This window comes from Apodemus sylvaticus, chromosome 22 (assembly GCF_947179515.1).
Source record: "Apodemus sylvaticus chromosome 22, mApoSyl1.1, whole genome shotgun sequence".
Classification (NCBI taxonomy): Eukaryota; Metazoa; Chordata; class Mammalia; order Rodentia; family Muridae; genus Apodemus; species Apodemus sylvaticus.
In genome coordinates, this window is record NC_067493.1 from 5,153,250 (window position 1) to 5,179,400 (window position 26,151).

At 40.8% G+C, this 26,151-nt stretch overlaps 1 pseudogene; it reads left to right on the plus strand.

Annotated features, from left to right (window-relative positions):
• LOC127672895 (zinc finger protein 709-like) overlaps window positions 1-26,151 on the plus strand; it is a 184,268-nt pseudogene that overhangs the window by 124,195 nt on the left and 33,922 nt on the right.

The following is a 26,151-nucleotide window of genomic DNA, read 5'->3' on the forward strand; positions in this document are numbered from 1 at the left end:
GACTACAGAGTCTTTCTGTGGGACTTCACAGTCATGAGATGTGTGATTCTTGAGGCCTCTCTGCTGACAAATATTCATCAAGAGCTCACCTTGTGTTTCCATCGGGGTGTGTACAGAAAGCAGATTCCATGAGAAGATTTGTTGAGGAGGGTTCCCCTGACCCCGTGAGACTGTTTAGAAAGGTGTGGGATCAGGGCCACACAGGAAGAAACAGCTACTTGTGAGTCGCCTGTTCTACAAAGTGAGTTCCATCGAGGTGAGAAGAGATTTGTGGTGCTAGGGAAATGTTAGTGATTTACAAAATAACAGACAGGAGCCGAACTGGTGTAACTTATATTATATTATGGTTGTTATTTATTTTATTTTATTTTATTTTATTTTATTTTATTTTATTTTATTTTATTTTATTTTATTCGACTTATCTTGGTCCCTTCCAAGGAACCACTCTCATGCAGGATGGTTGTGGTGGTTGAGGGCAATGCAGGAACCAGAGTCAAGGAATGAGGCCTGGCAAGAAGGCTAAAGTCTCCATTTGCAGACCCTCAGTCCTCCTACAGAGCTGCAGTCCAGAAAGTTCTTCACCACAGGGGGTGCTGCAGCACTGGAGTTCCTGGTGATGGGGCCCTCAGTGCTCCTCCTGTGAACCCGCTTCTCTAATAGCTATGACTTGTCCCTCAAGCCATCTTCCTTAGGCTGTCAGCAGGCCCGAGTTGTTTTCCGAAGGTGATTTGAAACCACATGTGTGTTTTTGTTCCTCCGAACATTCACTGTGCTGACAGGATTATGCTCTGCCAGGACAACAGAGGTGCAATTCTGCAGGAGCTCTGGTTCTGGAAGGTGTGCTCCGAAAGGCTAACAAAAACACCTGGCACGTTTGATCAAGAATGGTGATGCATTGCAGGTGCCACGGGTTCACATTGTTTTCTGCCCTGCTCAGCCTCCTGACATTTCGAAAAGCAGCCTTCATACTGTCTACTTTAGGTAAAGACACATCTGGCCCTACAAGTGTGCTAAGACTTCCAACACACAACCCCTCATGCAATGCAACAAACTCAGTGCAAACATAAATCTCCTTACAGCTGGTTTTCTTTCTGTTCTTCTAAGATTTTCCAGATGGCTCAGACAAGTACTCAACTGGTATTCCTTCTCATCTGGACTATCCATCAAGCTGTAATTTCCCTGTTGCCTTGGGGCCATGGTCCAAGAGTCCACTTGAAAGGGAAAACACAGGACAGCCACGATTGACTCACTCAAAAACCCTGAGTTTTGTGTGAGTCATGCAATCCTGGCAGGGTAGTTAGTCGCCCTGTTGGCTTGTCCACACTTATAGAGGCCACGGCTGGAGCAGAAACCAAGGAAGGAGCCAGAAGATCCTAAGCCCCCTAGATCCACAGCTCAGCTTCTGAGGTCCAGGTGCCACCACTTCTTCACAACAGGGGTCGCTGTGGGGCTGCTCTTCCTCCATAGAGGAATGCTAATGGTCAGTGCACATCCTTGGAAGCTCAGGGCTGTGCTAACTGCGAATTTCCCACACAGTCAAATTTTTCTTGGCTGTTAGCTTGTGTGAGCTGAAATCATTTCCAACTGTGTCTGTGATTTTGATTCTTGGTGCTTTCATTTTCACCACCAAATCAGAATATGCCCAGCAAGCTGCAATGGGACTTGACTCGAACCCAGGGTGAGCTACTAATGCTGACAGAACTGGTGCCCAGGGATGAATCATTCTCTCAGTGAATGCAAGGTGTATTACCTGAGATTTCCCACCTCTGTTGTACGTTCTAGGTGATGTGAATGAAAGAAAATACTAAATATTCAAAGGACAACATGCTGGTCAGTATTTCTGTGCAGTGTTTATTTTATTTCCTGAGAAATGAAGTTCAGAGAGTTAAATGTAAGAAATGATACATAATTGACCTTTTGACACTGAGAGCTGTGCAGTCATTCTTTAGCCTGGTACGTGGGATTAAACTGTGAGGAAGACCAACAGTAGAAGTAAGGCTTGTAAAACATGAAGTTCTTCCAAGTGCTGAGGGCAAGTCCTTGACCTTCAGATACAGAGAAATCTCCAGTTAGTTAATTATACCCTCCTGAGCATTACACTGTGGAATATTTGGTGTTAAACCCACAATAACAGCATCTATTTGCATTGCCTAATAGAGGCAAAATTTTGCCCAGTCTGACAATGCAATACTTTAGTCTCAGCACCTATAGGAAGGAAGCAGATTGAGGATAGAAGTAGAAGCAGTTGGATCTCTGAACTCAAGGCCAACCTGGTAGTCAGACCTAGCTTCAAGACAGCTAGGGCTATAGATGAAAACCTAGGCTAAAATATCCAAACAAGCAAATAAGAAAGGAGTGAAGCTTCTCAAATTAGGATCCTATCACTCTGGATGCAATTGTCTATAGTTAAAATTATAATGGACCGATGAAACAGGCAATGGGGGAAGTGCTCATGGGTCAGTAAATCTACTTGGGGTGCCTGTTTGAAAGAGTAAAAGACCACATAGAATGATCTCTCACTCACTCTACCTTTCCTGAAAAGGGATTATATTATAATGACTTACAGGATGCAGTCTGCCTTATTCCACAACGGCTGGATGGGAAGCAAAGTCCAAGAATCCAGAAGTTCCCAGTCCCTGAGGCTGGATTTCTCAGCTGGTCTTCAGTAGAAGATGGAATCACAGACAAGTAAGCAATAATGCCAGGGAAGTCATAAGTCTTGCTATCCAGGAGAGAGCAAGCAGGCAATGTGAAAACTGACTTCCTCTGTGTTCTTATATAGGCCTCAAGATGAAGGTGTGGCCCAAATTAAATGTGTGTGTTCCAGATTCAATCTCTGGATTAAAGGTGAGTGTCTTCTGCAGGATGTGGCGACTCAGACCTTTAATCCAAGCACTATGGGAGTGAATAATGCAGGTGGATCTCTGTTAGTAGCCTGGCCTACAAAGTGAGTTCCAACAAGGTGGGAAGAGAAGTTTAGTGCTAGGGAAATGTTAGTGATCTACAAAATAACAGATAGGAGCCGATCTGATGTAACTCATAGTAGGGTTGTTATTTTATTGTTTTATTTCATTTGAATTAGCTTGGACCCTCCAAGAAACCACTGTGATGCAGGATGGTTGTGGTTTGTGAGGGCAATGCAGGAGCCAGAACCATGGAATGAGGCCTGGCTAGAAGCCTAAAGTCTCCTTTTGCAGATCCTTAGTTCTCCTACAGAGCTGCAGCCCAGCGACTTCTTCACCACAGAGGGCGCTGCACCACTGGCGCTCCAGGTGGTGGTGATCTCTGTGCTCACACTTTGGATTCCCTCCTCTAGTTGTTGTGACTTGTCCCCCAAGCCAAGTTCTGCTAGGCTGTCAGCAGGCCTAAGTTGTTTTTTCGAAAGTGATTTGAAACCTCATATGTGTTTTTGTTCCTCTGAACATTCGCTGTGCTGACAGAATTGGATTGTGACAGGCAGGCAGAGGTGGAATTCCGCTGGAGCTCTGGTTCTGGAACTTGTGCTCCTAAAGGCAGGCCAAAATGCATGGTGCCCACGTTTGAGGCTGGACATTCATTGCTGGTGCAGAATTTTTTTTTTCCTGACAGCTCAGCCTCCTGTCATTTCAAAGAGCAGACTTTATTCTGTCTACCATAGGTAAATGACACCTCCAGCCCTACAAGTGTGCCAAGACTTCCCACACTGTCCCCCTCTGACGCAATGTAATAAACTCTCTGCAAACACAAATATCCTTGCAGTTGCTTTCCTTTCTGTTTGCCTAAGATTTTCCAGATGGCACAGACAAGTGCTCAACTGGTATTCTGCCTCAGCTGGTCATTTCATCTAGCTGTAGTTTACCTGTTGCCTTGGGGCCATGGTCAAAGAGTACATTTGACACACAGGGACGACCCCGGTTGACTCATTCATACACGCCGAGTTTTAGGAGAGTCTTGGAATTCTGGCAGGGCAGGTCCATTGTTAGTCCCCCTGCCGGCTTGTCTACACTTGTAGAGGCCAAAGCTGGAGTGGGAACCAAGAAGCCAGTATCTACAATGATCCCTAGATCCACAGCTCTGACTCTGAGCTCCAGGTGCTTCCACTTCTTCACAGCAGGGGTCGCTGTGGGGCTGCTCTTCCTCCATAGAGGAATGGCAATGGTCTGTGCACATCTTTGGAAGCTCAGGGCTCTATTAGCTGCGAATTTCCCACACAACCAAGTTCTTGGCTGTTGGCTTACATGAGCTGAAATCATTACGAACTGTATCTGTGATTTTGTTTTTTGTTTTTTGTTTTTTTTTTTTTTTTTTGGTGCTTTCATTTTCACCACAAAATCAGAATATGCCCAGCAAACTGCAATGGGACTTGATTCGAACCTGGGGTGTGCTCCCAAATACTGACAGAACAGCCTGGTGCCCAGGGATGAGTCATTCTCTCAGTGAATGCAAGATGTATTACCTGATTGATGTCTTCCCACCTCTGTTGAAAGTTCTCGGTCCTGTGAATTACAGAAAATATTGAATATTCAAAGGAAAACATGCTGGTCAGTATTTCTGTTCAGTGCCTATTTTGTTTCCTATATACACTTCCTGAGAAATGAAGTTCAGAGAGTCAAATGTAAGAAACCATTCTTTAGCCTGGTACATGTCTTAGCCTACCGAGGGATTCAACTGCTAGGGAGACCAACAATAGAAGCAAGGCTTATAAGAGGTGAAGCTCTTCCAAGACTGGAAGCACTTAAAAGACACAATCTCGAGGCCAGGGATCTGGGTTTTCTGTGTCAGGGCCAGCACTGTCCTGAGCTTCCATGTTAGCCTGTCCAATTTCTGCGGGTGAGTTCCCTTGTGAAGCAGAAATTTCCAAAGGAAATTGCTGAAAATAGAAATACTCTCCTGTGCAGAAGTCGTGGCACAGGCGTCTAATCCACATACTAGAGAGACAAGGCAAAGTAAATCTGAGTTCTGGGCTAGTCTAGTCTATGCAGAAGAAAGAAGGGGTAAAATGGAAGTTGTAGGTGGCCCCTAGATTAATTTGTAAAGGAAGCACTGGGTAGATCACTCCTCAACCATATTAATTAAGCAGAGTGGTTTCCCAAAGTGCTCAAGGTTACTCCCTGTGTGATGGCTGTTTTATGTCCCAGCACACATGAAAACCAGGATATCAAAGTCTCCTAAGGACTTTTTAAAAACAAACCACCAGTTACTCCTGTAACCAAAGGTAGGAAAGAATAGAATATCCTCATCTGTGTCCACTCCACCCTTCATTTTTTCCTTTGGCCATTTCTAAAAGAACACAAACTTCCAGGTTTTCACTCTTTTATTAAGAATGAGATAAACAAACAAACACCAGATGGCTGCAAAGGCACAACCGCCCTGTGTATGCCTTTGCTGTAATAGAGGAGCTGAAAGAGAGTCCCCTAATTGCAACTTTTAGCAGGGATCAGGGATCCTGTGATTCAAACAGAGTTATGGGTGGCTTGTTTACTTTTTCATCTTCTGGCCAAAAGCTTTTGAATCCATGCACAGAATCCTAGGTTCCAGGGACTGTCAGAAGCAGGATCCTGGCCAGGGCAGTCTTTACCACCACAGGTTTCAAATTCCAGCCCTTTCTTACTGAGCAAGCTGAATGAGGGTTGGTCTGGATCCTCTATAGCTTTGTCTTGATTGTTGTCCACATCTCCAGAAGCCACTTGTGGCCCCTTCTGAATCTCACTCTTCAAAACTTCTGTTCACTTCTTCATGTCACAGTTCAATCTTTGGTAATATCTCAGGTAGACCAAGCTCTCAAATACACAAAAGGAGTAGAGATCCCAATCTTCAAACCAGCCATCCACAGAACACTGGCTTGACTCCCACAGAAACAATGTGGTTCAGACTTGGAACACCTTGTATTCAGGGCTGGAAATACACGTGCACTTGGCAATGCATGTTCTTCAGAATCTGATGTATCTTTGACAAAACTGGGAGAGGACTGCATCATCTCCTTGGCTTTATCCATGGAACTCAGTGGGCAAGTCCATGACCTGATTCAGAGAAGTCTCTAGTTAGTGGATTATACTCTATACTTCATGTCCTTTTCCAACCAATACACTGTGGGAAACTGTGTTTTAAGCACAACTTACAATCTCACAATCCTAGCATCTATTTGCATTACCTATGGAGGCAAGATTCTGCACAGTCTAAGGGCAAAAACCTTTCATCTCAGAATGCTAGGGAAAGAAGCAGAAAGGCACAGAAGCAGAGGCTGGTGGTTCTCTAGCTCAAGGCAAGCCTGGTTGTCAGACTTAGCTTCAGGACAGCCAGAGCTACACAGGAAAACTTAGGCTCAAAGAACAAAACAAGCAAAAAATAAAAGAGTGAATCACCTTAACATAAGATGCTATGACTCTGGATGCAATTGTCTAGAATTAAACATTATAGTGGACTGATGAGACAGGAAAAGGTTAAAGTGCTCATGGACCAGCAAATCTACTTGGAGTGCTTGTTTTAGAGATTAAAAGATCGTGTAGAATGGTCTCTCACTCAGTGTCTTTTTTCTGATAGGGGATTTTATTAGAATGACTTACAGGATGCAGTCTGCCTTATTCCACAACAGTTGGATTGGGAGCAAAAATCCAAGAATCCTGAAGTTATCAGTCCCAGAGCCTGGAGATCTCAACTGGTCTTCAGTAGAAGATGGAATCACATATAAACAACTCCAATGAATGCCAACAAAGTAGTAAGACTTGCTACCTAGAAGAGATGAAGCAGGCAATCTGAAAACTTTCTTCCTCTGTGTTCTTATATAGTTCTCAAGAAGAAGGCATGGCCCAACCTAAAGGTGTGTGTTCAGATTCAATCTGTGGATTAAAGGTGAGTTTCTTCTGCTGCGTGTGGTGACTCAGACTTTAATCCAATCATTATGGGAGTGAACAATGCAGGTGGATCTCTGTGAATAGCCTTGTCTACAAAGTGAGTTCTGGGAGAACCAGTGGTATTTACAGACAAATCCTGGCTCATAACAATAACAACAACACAACAACAATAATCATAACAACAATAATCTGTGGCTTTCTTGCTCTATATCCAGATTAAAGTGTCTTTCAAGCTCAAAAAGATCTGCATTAAGTCTTCCTACTTCAAAGACACTAATAATGTTCTTGCTTTTTATAAAGATTTATTTATTTATTATATGTAAGTACACTGTAGCTGTCTTCAGACACTCCAGAAGAGGGTGTCAGATCTCATTACAGATGGTTGTGAGCCACCATGTGGTTTCTGAGATTTCAACTCAGGACCTTTATTAGAGCAGTCAGTGCTCTTAACCATTGAGCCAACTCTCTAGCCCCACTCATAACTTTCTACAGATTAAACAAAATCCCTTGAATGTGTGTCCTCAAGTTGTTGATTTTGCTTAAATTGAGATTTAATCAAGTTGACAACAAAGAATAGCGACCACATAGTGTTACTCTGTGTAACCCTGGATGTTCTGAAAATCACTTTGTAGACCAAGGTTACTACCACTTCAAAGGTCTCCGTTTCTTTGACTCCCTCCTTCTGCGATTAAAAGCACAAGCCACCATGCAGTGATTTCTACTTGAGTAGGGATATTATTCTAGAACAGCTATACCTGCAGCAGTTTGGAAAAATGAATCTGAGACAAGTTGTCCTATGTTTGGCTGGCTCAGGAGGCCTTGATTCCACAATTTTGTCCCCTAGGTCAATGACCGTGCATTTATTTTAATTGAACTAAATAAATTCTTAGATTAAATGGTTGTGTCAGCACTCATTTACCTATTGAATCATATAAACTGGTCATGGGAGAAGGATTTGCATGTGGAGCATGGTTTCTGCCTTAAGAGCAGAGTAAGAGGACTTGCTTGTGTGTGTTCTTAGTGCCTGCAGTATTAGTGTTCTGTTCAGAAACTGGTTTCCTGTGGCACTGAGTGGAAGTTTGTTCTCCACTTTTTATTCTACTACATTGCTGTTAAGATCTTTGAATCACATAGACTTCAGATTAATTTAGTATCATACACATGTTTGCATCATTCCGACATGTAGACATTCCATCTGAACTGCATCATTTTCTAAAGATCCATTCAGGGACATGAGAAAGATTAAAATAAAAGATGGTCTTATTTCCAGGAATTCATTTATATATAGTTCAGGAATGTTATAGTTATCCTAGAGGTATTTGTTTGTTTGTTTGTTTGTTTGTTTTACCTAGGAAATTGAGTATGGTCCTTGAAAAGTCTACAAAAATTTGAGATGAAATTTTGAGGGGGCTTGTATTAAATCTGCTGATTGCTTTTAGTTTGCTGACCTCAATATTATGTTAAGTTTACATATTCTTGAACATGGGAGATCTTTCAGTTTTATTTATTTATTTATTTACATTTTTATTACTTTCATTTTTTCAGTCCAGTTGTTACTTCTCTCCCTACACACTATCCCAGAATTCCCCATGACATTCCTCTTCCCCACTGTCTCCAATAGCATGTCTCAACCCTCCAACACACAGTTCAAAGTACTAGAAAAAGATCTTCTATAAAATCATTAAAAAATCCTTCTCCGACTTAAAAAATATGATGGCCATAAAGATACAAGAAGCCTATAGATCCCCAAACAATTTAGACTAAAAAATAAAATTTTCTTGTCACACAAAATTCAAAACACGAAATGTGAGTGCTGATCCTGTGCCACAGTTCTCCATACTCAAATACTACAGTGTGAGAGAGGGTCTCCCAGGAGTTCTGACAAGACTGTGAGTAGAGGTAAGAATACCACTTCTGCTCACAGGTAAGAACCCCTACAGAGCACTGAGTTCAAAAGAGCTGAGGCCATGATCTTTCCATTCTCCGTCTGCACCCAGAGCTGATCCTGTGCCACAGTGCACAAATTCTGTCCGGAGAGAGCTAATCTCCCAGAAGTATCATCACACCTGTAATTACAGGTAAGACCTCCACTTCTGCTCAAACTCCAGGCCAAAGAGCAACCCATGCAGAGCCAACAGAACCCAGGAACCAGGAAACAGCTGGGGACAGGATTGTTCTGGATTCTGCCTGCACCTTGGCGCTAGCTGAGTATGTGCCAATGATCTCCATAGCAAAATTCCTCCTGGAAAAAAAATGGTTTCTCGGCAGTACTGACACACAGGCTTGCATGAGAGACAAGCCTCAGAAAGAGACAGAGCAGCTAACACCAGAGACAACCAGATAGCAAGGCACAAGGGCAAGATCATAAGCAATAGAACCCAAGGCAAATTGGTATCATAAAAATCTAGTTCTCCCACGAGAGTAATCCCTGGAAATCCCAACACACAAGAAAAGCAATACTCTTATTAATACTCTTATTTAAAATCATAACTCATAATGATGATAGCAGACTTTAAGAAGGGCATAAATTGCTTCTTTAAATAAATACAGAACTGAGGAAAACAGCTAGAATCCCTTAACGAGGACACACAAATTTCCCTTACACATTTTCAGGAAAAAAAAACAAAACAAAACTAAAATGGTAGAGGAATTGAACAACATCATAAAATGTGCATACATGCATTAAAGAAGACATAAAAACAAGAAAAACGACAGAAATCCCACACAAATATGGATATTGAGCAACACCCTACTCAATGGTAACTTGGCCAAGGAAGAAATAAAGAAAGAAATTAAATTCATTTTAGACTTTAATAAAAATGAAGGCACACCATACACAAACCTTTGGCACACAATGAAAGTACTACTAAGAAGACTCATAGCTCTGAGTATTTGTGATTCCTACAAAAATATATGGAGGTTAGAGGACACTCATTCACTCATGTCTTTTCATTCACACTGTGCAGTAGGGCCCAGCCTTAGGGGAGGTGAATGACTGTTTGGAAATCACAGTGCAGCAGATGTAGGATTAGGTCTTCAAAGCAAGTCTTATTTACATATGATAAGCCAAGTCTCAGCTACAGAACACACTGCTTTAAGCAGAAAAACAGTCTGTATCATCCACACTAACCTGTGCCTCATGTTCTAGACTGAAGGCAGAAGCCATGCTTCACAGGCAAATACATTTCCTGTTGCTGCAATGGACAGTTCACTACATGATTCCAATGGGGACTTGTAAAACTCTGTTGTGTCTCTGTCTTTTAACCAAAGAATTTAGGATGTTTAATTAAGAGGAAAGCAAAGGTCATTTCCCTGGGGAGCAACAGACTGACAGTAAGCTGACCTGAGTCAACACAGATTTCCTTGGAAACATTTTTCTAAAAGGCGGAAGACCCAGCTGTCTAAGACTTAATATGCCTTCCCAGAGGGAAATCACACTGCACAAAATTAAACATTAATTTAAAAGTGACGGAAGACCACAATTCTAGCTTGCCAAACCACCTCAGTCAGATCTGTGTGACAAGTTCCAAAGACTGGGGGGTTTGACCTCAACAGGGGGAGGCCTCCTCGAACCAGTTGTGGACCTCTTTGCAGGAGAAAAAAATATTGAGTTTTAGTTCACTTGGCAAATTATCTGTCTTATGTTTCCTCTTCCTTTTCTCATTTACAAGATGTTCCTGATAGCCTAGACTAGGATCTTGAGCAGGAATAATGGGTCAGTACCCCTCTCTTGAGATGGATTCATTAACCATGACATCATCCCTGGGTAAACCAGTGCTTCACTGTATAAATCATTTATGAAATAGTATTGATAAATATAAACTTCCCAACAATAACACTTCATTTGGCTGCACGTGCATCATTGGAAATACAGTTTGGTATATTGTCTATGAAAGCTAAAAATAGCTGGGTGGTGGTGGCGCACGCCTGTAATCCCAGCATTTGTGAGGCAGAGGCAGGCAGGTTTCTGAGTTCAAGGCCAGCCTGGTGTACAGAGTGAGTTCCAGGACAGCCAGGGCTATCCAGAGAATCCCTGTCTCGAAAAGCCAAAAAAAAATAAATAAATAAATAAATAAATAAATAAAAATAAAAAAAATAAAAAATAAAAGCTCAACATAGAAGAGAATTAAAATAGGAAGTGTAAGTTACATAGTAACTGATCAAAAAAAAATATTAGTTCATTTTGGAAATGTGCCACAAGCCTGGGTGATTTTTGTGATTTGAAGATCATAACAATATCTGTTCTGCCAGGCTGCCTCGTTGAATATATCTTATTGAGGTTGTACTGTTTGAATTATTTTGTATTTTGCTGTGCAGAATGATGATTGCAATGTCCTCCCTGTCAATCACTGAACAGAGCATTTCAGTGTTGAAAAAACGGTTTCTTTATGTATAAAAACCCTTGCTTGAGAGCTGCAAAATACACTCAGATTCAAACTGTCTCTGTGTGACTTTTGTGTGTCACCACAGAACCCTTACCCACCTGGCTTTGAAACCCACATTCCAGGGACCACCATACCCGGCTTGGGTGGTCCCTGTCAGGGCACTGTGATGGACAGTGGGGCACTGTGATGGACATTGGGGCACTGTGATGGGAGAGTGGGGCACTGTGATGGACAGTGGGGCACTGTGATGGACAGTGGGACACTGTGATGGACAGTGGGGCAGTGTGATGGGACAGTGTGGCACTGTGATGGACAGTGGGGCACTGTGATGGACATTGGGGCACTGTGATGGGAGAGTGGGGCACTGTGATGGACAGTGGGGCACTGTGATGGACAGTGGGGCACTGTGATGGACAGTGGGGCAGTGTGATGGACAGTGGGTCACTGTGATGGACATTGGGGCACTGTGATGGGAGAGTGGGGCACTGTGATGGACAGTGGGGCACTGTGATGGGAGAGTGGGGCACTGTGATGGACAGTGGGGCAGTGTGATGGACAGTGGGGCACTGTGATGGACAGTGGGGCACTGTGATGGACAGTGGGGCAGTGTAATGGACAGTGGGGCAGTGTGATGGACAGTGGGGCACTGTGATGGACAGTGGGGCAGTGTGATGGGACAGTGGGGCACTGTGATGGGACAGTGGGGCAGTGTGATGGGACAGTGGGGCAGTGTGATGGACAGTGGGGCACTGTGATGGATAGTGGGGCAGTGTGATGGACAGTGGGGCACTGTGATGGACAGTGGGGCAGTGTGATGGACAGTGGGGCAGTGTGATGGACAGTGGGGCAGTGTGATGGACAGTGGGGCACTGTGATGGACAGTGGGGCAGTGTAATGGACAGTGGGGCAGTGTGATGGACAGTGGGGCACTGTGATGGACAGTGGGGCAGTGTGATGGGACAGTGGGACACTGTGATGGACAGTGGGGCAATGTGATGGACAGTGGGGCACTGTGATGGACAGTGGGGCAGTTTGATGGACAGTGGGGCAGTGTGATGGACAGTGGGGCAGTGTGATGGACAGTGGGGCACTGTGATGGACAGTGGGGCACTGTGATGGACAGTGGGGCACTGTGATGGGACAGTGGGGCACTGTGATGGACAGTGGGGCACTGTGATGGACAGTGGGGCAGTGTGATGGACAGTGTGGTACTGTGATCGGACAGTGGGGCAGTGTGATGGACAGTGGAGCACTGTGATGAACAGTGGGGCACTGTGATGGACACTGGGGCACTGTGATGGACAGTGGGGCACTGTGATGGGACAGTGGGGCACTGTGATGGACAGTGGGGCAGTGTGATGGGACAGTGGGGCAGTGTGATGGACAGTGGGACACTGTGATGGACAGTGGGGCAGTGTGATGGACAGTGGGGCATTGTGATGGACAGTGGGGCAGTGTGATGGACAGTGGGGCAGTGTGATGGACAGTGGGTCACTGTGATGGACAGTGGGGCAGTGTGATGGACAGTGGGGCACTGTGATGAAGCCTTCAGTCACAGGGTGGGGTCGGGTGCTGCTAAAAGGCATTCTGCCAGCATTTACAGCGACTGTGCTCAACATGTCTCAAAAATGGAGCTTACATGAGGTTCCCTCACAGCACCTCAAATTTATTAGGATTATTTCCATGTAAATCTCCAATTTTATTAAATTTTTCTAATTCTCTCTTTATTTAATTTAGAAATATTTTTATGTCTATCCTTTTAGAAGCATCCCTTTCCTTGTAAATCTTCAACTTTCACACTTTTTTCTATGTATTTCTTCAATTGTATCAGGAATACATTCCATGAAAATCTTGCCTTTCATCCCCAATTTTTTTTATATCCTTTATCAGTTAGTAAAGAGAAAATTGTCTATGTTGTTTTAATAGTATTTTCCAATAAATTCATCAATTTTAACACATTTTTCTATATAGCTCTTTAATTTTATCAGAAATGTTTTATATGTAAACTCTCAATTTTATCAGAAAATGTTTCTACTTTATTTTTCATTCATTTTAGGAATTTTTATGTCTACCATTTATCTGTATTTTTTTCAATTTGATACCTTCAATATTTCAAGTTCCACCTCATTTTTTATAAATATTATCAGTAAATGTTTCTACTACCCTTTTCAATTAGTTTAGAAATATTTTATATGTCTAACATTTTATCTTTATTATTTTTCTGATATCTTGAATTTTAATACATTTTCTACATATTACTTCAATTGTATTAGAAATATTTTCGACCAAAATCTTCAATTTTATCAAATTTTTTCTAGGTTCTTGGACAATGTTATAGGTTTATTTTCTATGTTTACTATTTTACTATTATTATTTTCCAATTAATTCTTCAATATGAACACACATATCTTCAATATCACTACAGATATTAGTTAAGATAAACTTCAATTTTATCAGAAAATATTTCTATATAATTTTTCAATTATTTAGAGATGTTTTATGTATACAAAATTATCTGAATAATTTCCAGTGAAAACCTTCAATTTAACACTATTTTCTATATATTGTTTCAATTATATCAGAAACAAATTCCTTGAAAATCATGAATTTTATGAGAAAATGTTTCTAGGTGCTTGATTTAGCAAAGATAATTTATCTTTTTACCATTATTATTTTTCAACTGATTTTTTAATTTTAACACATTATTTTTCAATTTCTTCCTAAAATTGAATTTGCTTACACATTTAGTTTTCTTTGTCAACTTTTTATGTGTATTTATTTTCAATGCCAAATTTCAAATTGAAATAAAATTTCTGTATATTTCTTCAATTTTATAAGAAGTATTTTCCATGAAAGCCATCAATTTGATTAGAATCTTTTTACATGGTTTGTCAATCAGTTTTGATGTATTATCTATGTGTACACTTTCATGTGTATTATTTTACATCAAATTCTTCAATTTTAACACACATATTTATATATTTCTTCAAATTCAGTGAAAATGTCACATTGGCATCACTGTCAGTCACTCAGAGACTGCTGGTCCTGCCCCTGACATCACGCCAATCCCGCCCCTCACCCATCTATCTCAGCCCCTGGCAGGAGCCATGTTGGATTCCCTGACTGTCACCCAGCAACCGCTGGCCCCGCCCCCTGACGTCCCCCGAGCCTAGCCCCTGGCCCTTGCAACTCAGCCCCTGGTGGGCGCCATGTTGGCGTCCCTGTCCGTCACCCGGCAACTGCTGGCACCACCCCTGACGTCACCGCAGCGCCAGCCCGGCATCCAGCCTCCTGGAATGTCGTCATTTCCTGTCTAATTTTCGTGAATGAAAGTGGGCTGGGAGTTTGAATGTGTGCGTTTGTCGGAGGTCTGGCAGAGGCGGGAAGAGGTGAGCGCTCGCATTTAGTGACTGCTGCGATTGCTGAGCTTCCCGGGCTCTGAGCAGCCGGGCCTGGAATTGTGGAAAGGGACCGCATTCGCATGCGCATCCGGATGAAGATAGTGCTCCATGCTGTGGGTGTCTGTGAGCTCTCAAGTCACACCACGCTATCCTCCTATCCTCTCCACCAAAGCAGTCTGTAAGTTTGGAGAGGCCGGGCAAGACGCGGGCTTCCTGCTTTGTAAAGTTTACAGTGGGGCGGAGTCCAAACCCTCTCTGTGCTCTGTGCTGGGACAGTGGACCAGCAATTTGCGGGCTTCCCGCTCTGGAAAGCTTGCAGCGGAGCGGAGTGCAAACCCTCTCTGTGCTCTGGGCAGGGACAGTGGACGGGCAAGGTACAGGCTTCCCGCTCTGGAAAGTTTGCAGCAGGGCAGAGTGCAAACTCTCTGTGCTCCTCCAGGCAGGGACAGTGGCTGGGCAAGGCATGGGCTTCCCGCTCTGGAATGTTTGCAGCGGGGCAGAGTGCAAACCCGCTCTGTGCTCCTCCAGGCGGGGACAGTGGCCTCCTGGCATGACCCTCCTGTGGGAACAGAAGCCGAGCCTGGCCGCCATGGATTGCTGGGCTGTGTGCCCGGCCCTGGCTTCTGGCTGTGAGCTGGTGAGACAGGAAGGGAATTCACAGGCCAATAAACTGCATCCTGTTCCTTAATGACACAGGCCAGGCTGAGAAAAGACAAAGACCTGGTAGAGTTTACAGAGGTCTGGGCTGGCGCTTTCCCAAGGAACATTAATAATCAGGTTGCAGCTGGCTGGGGTCAAGGGCTGAAGGATTGGAAGGGCTAGGTCCCAGGGTAACTTGTTTTGTTTTTTTGGTTGTTTGTTTGTTTGTTTGTTTGGGTTTTTTTTTTTTTTAGTTTTTTTTTTTTTAGTTTTGTTAATTATTTCTGTAGTAGGTTTTTTTTTATTGCTTTATTTCAGTTGCTTAGTGTTTCAATTATTATGAAGTAAAGGGACTTTTCCCCAATCTCTTTGGTATTTTGCATGCTTTTACATTAACTCTGGCTATATATTTACAATAACTCTGGCTATTCTTACATAGGCACGTTCTTTAGTTTAGGAAATTTTCTTTTATGATTTTATTGGAAATGTTTTCTAGACATTTATGCTGATTGATCTTCTTCACTCTCACCCCCACCTTCTCCTTCTGAGGTGTTCCCTGTGGGTGTGCAGCTTGAATGCTTCTCTGTGTCCTGCTCTGAGCTCTGCTGTTGTGTGCTGTGAGGGGGACCTCAGGGAAACGCTGAAATCAAGACATGGTGAGTACAGGATCACTGCCCACAATGGGGAGGAACATGCAGCTGAGCTGTATGCACTGGGGTGGTGGGTCCTCTATGGTGTTGGATCAGAAGCATCAGCCAGATGTGACTTCCTGTGAGGTTTCTAGTGGTTCTTCTTACTTGCAATTTCAGGCCATGACCTCTTGATAACTTCAGTATCATGGCTGATTGTAATTCTGTCCAGAACATCTGGACCAGTTGCTTTCTAGTAGAAGCATGGGTGGTTTCTGTGACTATGCAGCACCTGTGTCCAAACCTTTTTGTCTTTTATAATATACACTAATAAGGCAGGAATAGGACTGGAGAGATGGCTCAGAGGTTAAGAGTTCTGACTATACTTACACAGGTCATGAGTTCAATTCTTAGCAACCACATAGTGGCTCATAACTGTATGTAATGAGACCTGGTGCCTCATTCTGTGCTCCATCTTTTTGCCTGCATTTCTTGTAGACAGGACAAGTTTTGGGTGGAAAGGTTTTTGGTTTGGTTGGTATAATTAACTGCATTGGGGGAACAGCCTGGCTACAGAATCTGGCCCTCTTCAGTGTCCATAACACACTGCTATGCATCTCAGCTACAGTCAACCCCGTAGACTCCCTGTTGCCCTCCCTTTCGTGGTCTGTGGCACATTCTAAAGATGCCTAAACTCTTAGACCCTAACAGCTGCAGACTTCAATTAATTTTCCTCACCCTATGGCCCTTCTTTTCTCCTCACCACAACTTGTTGTTACTTCCCCTTCCCCTTTCTTAACTACATGCCTTTCCAGTTCTTTCTCTTTCATCTGTCTCCTATGATTATTTTATTTCTACTTCTGAGTGAGTTTCAACCATGCTCATTTTAGACTTCCGTCTTTTTAAAGATTTATTTATTATATATATATATGAACACTCTTAGCTGTCTTCAGACACACCAGAAGAGGGTGTCAGATCTCATCACTTGTGGTTGTTAACCATCAGGTGCTTGCTGATATTGGACCTAAAGTCTTTCCAAAGAGCAGTCAGTGCTCTTAGCTGCTGAGTCATCTATCCAGCCCCTTAGCCTTCCTTCTTGTTTAGTTTCTTCAGGGCCAAGAAATGCAGCAGGGATATCCAGTACATTATGGCTATTATTCATTTGTATGTGAGTACATATATGCATGTCCTTTGGGGTCTGGGATACCTCACTTAGAATGATGGTATCTAGACGTATCGATGTACCTGCAAAATTCATGTTGTCATTGTTTTTACAGGCTAAACATAATTCCATTTTGTAAATGATCCATATATTCTGTATCCATATTTTGGTTGATGTAGATCTTAATTTTTTTTAGTTTCAAGCTGTTATAAATGAAACAGATATGAACTTAGTGGAGCACATACCCTTGTGGGTAGATGGCTAAGAACATATCCTAAGTATATCACTTCCTCCAGCTAAGTCTTAAATTCATAAAAGGAGTAGGCAATGTGTTTCCTAGTTGCAAGAAGGAACTTTTAATAAAACCTGCTGCAAATGTGGTTTAAGTGACGCAATGTCCATCAACTTAGAAGTCAAACTTGAGAGGATCATTCATATGGTATGTCTTCTGAAAACTGATAGATGATACATTTCAAGATTATGGGTTATTCCTGTATGGTTTCAGTTTGGCACTATTACACCATTCTTTTGTACAGTCAGCACCCCAGGGAAGTTCATTGCAGTGAAATTATGAGGATGATGCTTGAGTTGCATTTTGCGACCACAACTTGTTGAGATAACTAAGGTATTGGTAAATCTACCATAGAAAGATGTATACAGGGAAAGGAAGTAGCCAAAATTTTAAAAGATGTGACTTTCAAGATTTTGCCTTGAGTGTCCAAGGAGACTTTAGACATTTGAACAGTGTAGGAGCTCCTGCAGACTGCTAGGATCACTGAAAAAAGACTGAATGAATTTACATCACATCATGAACATTTGCCTATAGTGATCAGGGTATGTAGTTGATTGAAACAAAAAGCTGCCAGAGAGGATGATGTCATTGGCCACTTGTCTGTACTGTCTGTCTTTCTTTGTGAAGCTTGTGGAAGATCTTGTGGTAGGAGCCATTCCAGATACCTTCCAGGATAGTGTTTATAGAATGAAATCTATATTTTTTTCTCTCTTTTTTGCTTTTCCAATAATTTATATATTCATCGTCACCCTTATCACTATCCCCATTATATGTCCCTTGCCATGGCAGAGTCCCTCCTCCAGTCCCCTCTGTTTTTCTTTGAGAGGTTGTGGGGACCCCAGGTATCCCGAAAATTGGTGCATCAATTCTATTGTGAGTTGAGTACATCCTCTCTCACTGAGGCCAGACATGGCAGACCAGTTAAGGAAACAGATTCAAAAGATATCCCGCCCCACAGCTATAGGGAAAGCTCTTGCTACTGTTGTTATTAGATGACCTTCTGAGCCTGTTAGCTGCACATCTGCTATATATGTGCCAGGGGCCTTAGTCCGTCTTGTGTATGCTATTTGGTTTGTGGCTTAGTCTCTGAGTGTCCCCAAGGGTGCTTGTTACTTGAGTCTCTTGGTGTTCCTGTGGAGTTCCTATCCTTGTCAGGGGTTTCAATCTTCCTGCCAACTCTTCCATAATAGTCCCCAAGGTCCATGCAAGGTTTGACTCTGGATCTGTGCAGCTTTTTCAGTCAGCTGCTTGGTGGATCCTCTCAATGGACAATTGCTCAAGGATTCAGTATGGGAGCATAACAGAGTGTCGTTAATAATGTCATGGAATGGTGCTTGTCCATAGAATGGCACTCAAGTGGGGCAAATTTTCATTGGTCATGCCCTCAGTCTCTGCTCCACATTTTATCCCACATTTCTTTTAGAGGGGAAACATTGTGTCCTTGGTGTGTTCTGTGTTGTGATTGAAACTGACCCTTCAGCTTTCTTCTCATGCTCCCAAACCTTCACTATATTCTCTTTTGTTAAATTATATAAAATACAATAGATACATTTGCTATTCAGTAATAATCTATTTATTAGTCCGGTTGTTTTATATTTTTAAATTTATTTTATTTATTGCTTTTATTTTCCAAAACATATTTCTCTGTGAACCTCGTCTGTCCTTAACGTAGGAAGAGAAACCGCAAAAGACCCATGTCTTGTGGTTGTAATATAAGCATATTTTTGTGCAGTTTTTCCCTCCACATCTTTAGTGTTGAAATTTGCCCAAATATATAGATTATATTCTATTTCTCATAATAGCATATATTCATGACATCAATATTATCTGAGGATTCAGGTTCATTAGGTTTCACATGAATGCTGTTCTTTCTCAGTCTTGTGTTTGTTCTCAAATGTTTGAATAAATGGAAATATTTTGCCTGTGTGCATGAATAGGAATACCATCTTTGTCTCATCTTTAGTGTTGTCAGAGGATAGCCTCAGAACTCCTGATCTTGAAGTAATGAGTAGCTGTTGGTCTCCCATGTGTTTACCAGGAATTTTCCACCATTATGTGGAAGATCAGCAGGTGCTTTCCAATGCTGAGCTCTCTCTCCTACCCTAAGTTGCTTATTTATGATCAACATTTATATTACTATTATTTTCTTCTGTCCATTTGTAACAACTTAATCATGTATTCTCTTTTAGTAAAATTTTATTAATATTATAGTTTAAACTGTTACACTTCCTGTTTCTGCCCGATGAATTCAGATGTGCAGTGAATGTATAATTCTTTGTAGGAACTTTAGTAAAGAACTGTGATTGCTATATCATTTTTATTTCCTTGGCTGATTTTTGTATGGATTGACGGTTTTAAAATATAACGTTTAGTCTCCTAGAACACATTACAAAGGTCATGCCAGTGTCTAGGTAAATGACATACACCTGCCTGTGACTCTGTGATTAAAGACATGAGCAAATACACCCAGCTTGCCCATCATGTTTGTAGTTAGTAAATGTTCATACAATTTTTCAGGTGTGTGCTTAGTTCTGTGGATCTGTTTCCCCTGCATGTCCATCTCAGTTGACATTTCTCTAGCAAGGCTGTATCCTATTCAAAGTGTTCAAAAGTGACAGAGGTGTAACTTATAATTAAAGATCCTTCTAAAATGACACAGTGATTATAAATTCTGAGTCAGAAAATAAGCAGAGCAAGCACGAGAATTATGTGAATATATATTTGAGAAAGTATAGATTTATTTTCTGGTGATGTTAGTATCATGCTTTGTGTTGTACATGTATGGGATATTTAGGATGCCATGACTTTTGATGATATGCATGTGAAATTCACTGAGGAGGAGTGGAATTTGCTGAATCCTTCCCAGAAGAGTCTCTACAAAAATGTGATGTTGGAAACCTACCTGAACCTCAAAGCTATAGGTAAGACAGTTATTTTTTTTTCTGAAGGAACCTAATGTTTCTTGGTTATTGACGATCTTCTATTATTTTAATTGTATAAAAATTGAGCTGAATAATTCAGTTTCACAGAATTTTCACTGTAACTATCACGGTGCAGTTAAAATTCACAGTACCTTTAATATTGCCTATTTTCCAATACTGTATCATTCATTTTCTATTACTGTGTTTTAGGCTATAATTGCGAAGAGCATCATCTTGAAGAACATTTTCAAAATAATAGAAGTCATGAAAGGTAATTTTCATGTGCAAGCTCTTACAAATTTGTCTCTGAGGAAATTTTAATATCTTATGGAATCTCTAGCAAAAAGCAAAAGTGTAAAATAACAGTCCTTTAAGTGTAGATATGATTATAATATTCTTACAAAACCATGTACCTCAATATCCAATATCTGATTTGTGTATCCATTTGATAAGTAGCTCCATTAAACCTGTGCTGTGGATCTGCCAATCTGTATAGTCTCATAGTATTTAGAAATTGCACATTGAATAGTGATAAATTTATATCCAAAACATTCTAATAAGCAAATAGCCTATAGAAAATTTGGTGATACTCATATTCTTGTAGAAATATGGTTCAGTTTGGTGAGAGGGAATATTATGAGAATCAAGAATATTGTTGTAGTGAAACATTAGTCCATATTGCACATGTTATGAGAAACAAAAATTCAAACAGTGTGAATGCAATGAGTAAACCTTTCATTTATCATTCTTTTTATTAGGTATATCATGTGTCACAATGGATAATAATCATGTGAGCATAGGGATATGGAAAGAAGAAACATAAAATTTTTGTTCTAAAACAAGAAGATATGTAGTATTCTATCTTTGAAAGAAATTAAGAATATGAAATACATTTGCAATTAGTTGGTTTTTTAGCTTTACAGGGACTATCCCAAAACTCACTGTGTAAAAAAATCTTTATGGGTAGTAGGAATTTGGAAATTCTTCTGTGTGTCCTGATTCCCAATCACATGTGTTGTAATTCACACTAGAGGAAAAATATGAATACAATCAGTGTTATACTGATCAGAGATTTTCTAACTTTCTTCAGATAGCTAAAATACATCATATAAAAAGAGGGTATTATAAATATGAGCCATGTAATAACCATCACACTTATCTTGAACAACTCATAATGAGAGAGAACAATATGAACATATAAAGAGCTAAAATCTTAAGATATGATGCTTCTTTACCATTAGACAAATTGTAAGCATAATTCATATTGATTACTTGATTGATCAGAGTAATGAATGTGATAATGTTTTCACATGTGCTAATTATCATTGCAGGCATGTAAGAAGATATACTGGAGTGAAACTCTATGAGTGTAATATTTGTGGTAAAGCCTTTACAAGATGCAGTAATCTCCAATATCATAAAACAACACATACTGGAGAGAAACCGCATGAATGTAATCAATGTGGTAAAGCCATTGCAAGATCCAGTTATCTCCAAAGACATAAAATGACACATACAGGAGAGAAGCCTTATGAATGTGATCAATGTGGTAAAGCCTTTGCACAGCGTAGTAAATTTCAATATCATAAAAGAACACATACTGAAGAGAATCCTTATGTATGCAATCAATGTGGGAAAGCCTTTGCATGTCACAGTACATTCCAATATCATAAAGTAGCACATACTGGAAAGAAACCTTATGAGCGCAATCAATGTGGTAAAGCCTTTGCATATCACAGTGCTCTTCAAATACATAAAAGAACACATACTGGAGAGAAACCTTATGAATGTAATCAATGTGGTAAAGCCTTTGCACAGCACAGTTATCTCCAAATTCATAAAAGAACACATACTGGAGAGAAACTTTATGAATGTAATCAATGTGGTAAAGCCTTTGCATGTCACAGTAATCTGCAAACACATAATAGAACACATACTGGAGAGAAACCTTATGAATGTAATCAATGTGGTAAAGCTTTTACATGTCACAGTAATCTGCAAACACATCAAAGAACACATACTGGAGAGAAACCTTATGAATGTAATCAATGTGGTAAAGCCTTTACACATCACGATAATCTCCAATATCATAAAAGAACACATACTGGAGAGAAACCTTATGAATGTAAACAATGTGGTAAAGCCTTTGCAAGACCCAGTCATCTCCAGTATCATAAAAGAACACACACCGGACAGAAAACTTATTAATGTAATCAATGTGGTAAAGTGTTTTCACCTGGAATAAGTCTCCAAATTCTGTGTGCTGAAGAGAAACATAATGAATATGATCATGAATTAAGTGGGAATTAGGAGGGTATCAGAGTAGGATATGATAGACATGGGTGCTTGGGATTATTTCCACTCTGGAAATTTTTTTTTATGCTTTTGCAAAGAAGGTTGCTATCCCTGTCTGAAGAGTTTCCTTGAGGTTAAGGTAAAGATATTTACATTAATTTTATTGACAAAGTAAGTCACGAAAATCACCGCATAGAATTTGGCATGAAAATTTTTAAGAAACATAGAAACTAAGAAAGGAAAAATAAAAAAAGAGAGGTTCACGATACAAGGCTTTATCGGGAATTTGAATGAAGTTTAATCTTGTGATCAAGGATATTCAATGGCTTTAAAGGAATGGTTACATTAGGAAAAGATTGCATTCAGCTAAACATATGGATTTGCAGTTGTATGAAAGAGAACTGTATCATGTTAGGAATTTTTATTACCTGGTTACTGTTTTGTTGTAGACATATGAAGATACAATTATGTGTCAACTTGCCAAGAGATAGATTTGGATTCTGGGTTCTGAATTTAAAATATAAGCAGAATTGCTTAGTTCATGTCATGGTGTTACATGCTTTTTAACCCACCATTCATGAGACAGAGTCATGCAGATCTTTGAGATCAAGGTAGATCTCTAAGCAAGTTCCAGGAAAGCCAAGATTAGGCAGTGATATATTTGAAATATTGAAAGCTGCTGATAAAGTAACAGAAGGAGCTGTGTTCCAGCCCCAGTAAGCAGCAGAACTCAGCAGCTCGGTCTTAAATGGTAATAATACAGAGACAATTGATGCTGGCTAGCTAGTAATTAGAGGTGATGAAGAAGAAATCAGCATCACTGTGGTGAAAACTGACTGCTATTTTCGGAGTGACAGAAAAGGTGTGTTCTAGAGATCACCAAGGTTGGACATAATGGTGCAACTGGGCTTTGTCATGTGTAAGAATAACCCAGGTGGTATTAAATTTGAGTTCATGAAGTTGTCATGCAGAACAGCTGAGGCTTGGCACCATTGAGCAAGCATAAGGGAGGCTATGGGTCAAGACTTGTTCTAGCAGAAGAACCCAGCATCTTGAAGATGGAAGTACCATGGGATGAACAGCAAGAACAACAGGAGCAGGAGAATACAGTCAACCAGAGCTTAAAGTGATACAGAGGGCAGAGCTGGAAAAGTGACCCAATCTCTTTGGAGGAACAGCGAAGATCATGTATGGATCCAGGACATTGAAACAAGAACCTGTGAAATTGAAGTTATCTTAGAGACCCCAAGTTTTTGAGATGTTAGAACTGTATGATATCTGCTCAGGAATTGAATAAAAGCAGTCAAAGAGAACGAATTGTGCTTCAGTGAACAAAGCAGAAAGGAGTTGGAGAACTGAAGAACACTTTGACATCAGACATGGAGATACAGAGTTTGGAGATTGTTCTGTTGGCTTTGGACTTCCTTAGGTTCAGTATTTCCTCATGATTACCTTTATGATTAATAAAGAATATCCTGTGAATTTCAAGGTATATGGTGTGCTTTATTTTTTCCAAAAATATACCGGATTCCTCTTGCATGATAGGATTAATCACAGAAGAGTCTTTGACCTTTGGACTTTTAACATTTTTGATACTTTGATACATGATGGTGCCTTTTGACACTGGAGATCAGGGATTTTACAATATGCTTTCTTTAAGTATGGATGCCATACACTCTTGTGTTTGAACAATCATATGGGGCCAGGCAGTGGAATGTGGTAGTTATGATTTATGTGGGGGAGGGAGTGTAAATAATAGGAGATGTGGTTTTTTGGAAGAAAGTTTAACAGTGTTGGGGTGGGCTTTGGGGATCCTCCCAGGGCTGAAGAAACTCTCCTTTTAGCACCCTGGAAGATGGCTCTTCTTATCTTTCTTTGGATCAAGATGCAGAACTCTTATATGCTTCTCCAGCATTATGTTTGTCTGTATGCGTACCATGTTTCCTTCTATGAGGAAAATGTACTAAATTTCTGAAACTGAAAGACAGCCCCAATTAAATGTTTGCTTTTATAAATGTTGCATTGATCATTTCATATATTCTTAGTAATTGAAAATATAATTTAGAAATAAAGTGAGCAAATTTTGGTTGATGAATCTTCTGCAGAATTCTACTGTGTTCTTCATCATGTAAGAATTAGTACTGAAGATAATCCTTGTGAATATATATGGTATGGTGAAGGCTTTGCAAAAATCTGTAGTCTTTATCATTATGAAATTATGCATGCTGGAGAGAAATTATAGGAAATACAGCAATGTGGTAAAGCATTTATGTTGTGTGTCCCCTGAAGTCCATCACAACTCAAACATCAGAAGAATGCAAATGATATGAAATTATTGTAATCAAGTCAGTACTGATGAATCTGGACGAGAAAAATACACTCCCATGCTTATCTGAAATATTCTACTCCTATCCACACAGAGTCTGAAAGTTATATAGCTTCGATTCTTGAAATCCACAAATACCAGTGACAAGTTATATGTATATTTTCCCCTCAATCACTACATTTTTCTATTCTTAATCAATTTCAACTGATACAGAATATAGATGTTATGTTCTTCCCTATATTAATCTTATGTTCCTTTGTGGATAGGAACAGGTATTATATTTTGAGGAATAAAACAGGAGTAATAGAAATTTTGATTATGAATAGTTGCTATTTTGGGGGGAACAAAACGTGAATAAAGAAAGCTTCCTAGATATTTTTAACTACTAAGTTTAAGTATCACCTGGCACTTAAATTTAGTTTGAACTTACATTTAAATGAAAGTTGTTAACAAAAAGGCAGTCCTTAGAACAAATGTCTTTTTGCTTGTTCCCAACATCTATATATTATAGCCATACACACACACACACACACACACACACACACACATACACACACACACACACGGGGTCATTTGCATAAATTTGCATGCACTGTCAGTCTCAGGAAGCTGATTCTTTCTAGGGATCTTCACAAGAAAAAAGCACTGGAAGAAACAATAAAAGAGCAGCGCTAACCAACCCTGTCCATGCTTAGCCTTGCAGAGACGCACTCTCCACCAGGTGCATGTGGAAACTGAGGCAGGCTCTGTCCACTGCAGCTGGGTGTAAGGCTCCTCCCACCATTGCCTACCCAGACGTCCACCATTCTCTTACCCACATTCACAACCAGGAGGGTCTGCTCAACTGTGTATGTCACACATGTAATCCCAGAACTTGGGAGGCAGAGGCAGGGGGATATCTGAGTTCAAGGCCAGCCTGGTCTTCAAACTGAGTTACAGGATAGTCAGGGACCCTGTCTCGAAAAAAAGAAACAATAACAACAAACAAACAAAAATGTATCTGTCATCTGATGGGCCTAATCTGCACTGATATCCTAGATGAGAGGTGACAAATCTGTTGTAAACTGACAATCACTGATCCTGCTGCTGGTTCCTGAACTCAAAAGATCCTAGCATGGATGTGTAGCAGCCTAAGACAATTAGCATGGCTCCCTCATGTTCCTGTCACTGCAGGTTTCCAGAACTTTCTCTCTGTGATTGGGAGTGATCCAGCACACGTGGTGGGAAGAACAAAAGTCAAGTGTGGAGTGGGCTGCAGAGATGTGTTCTCC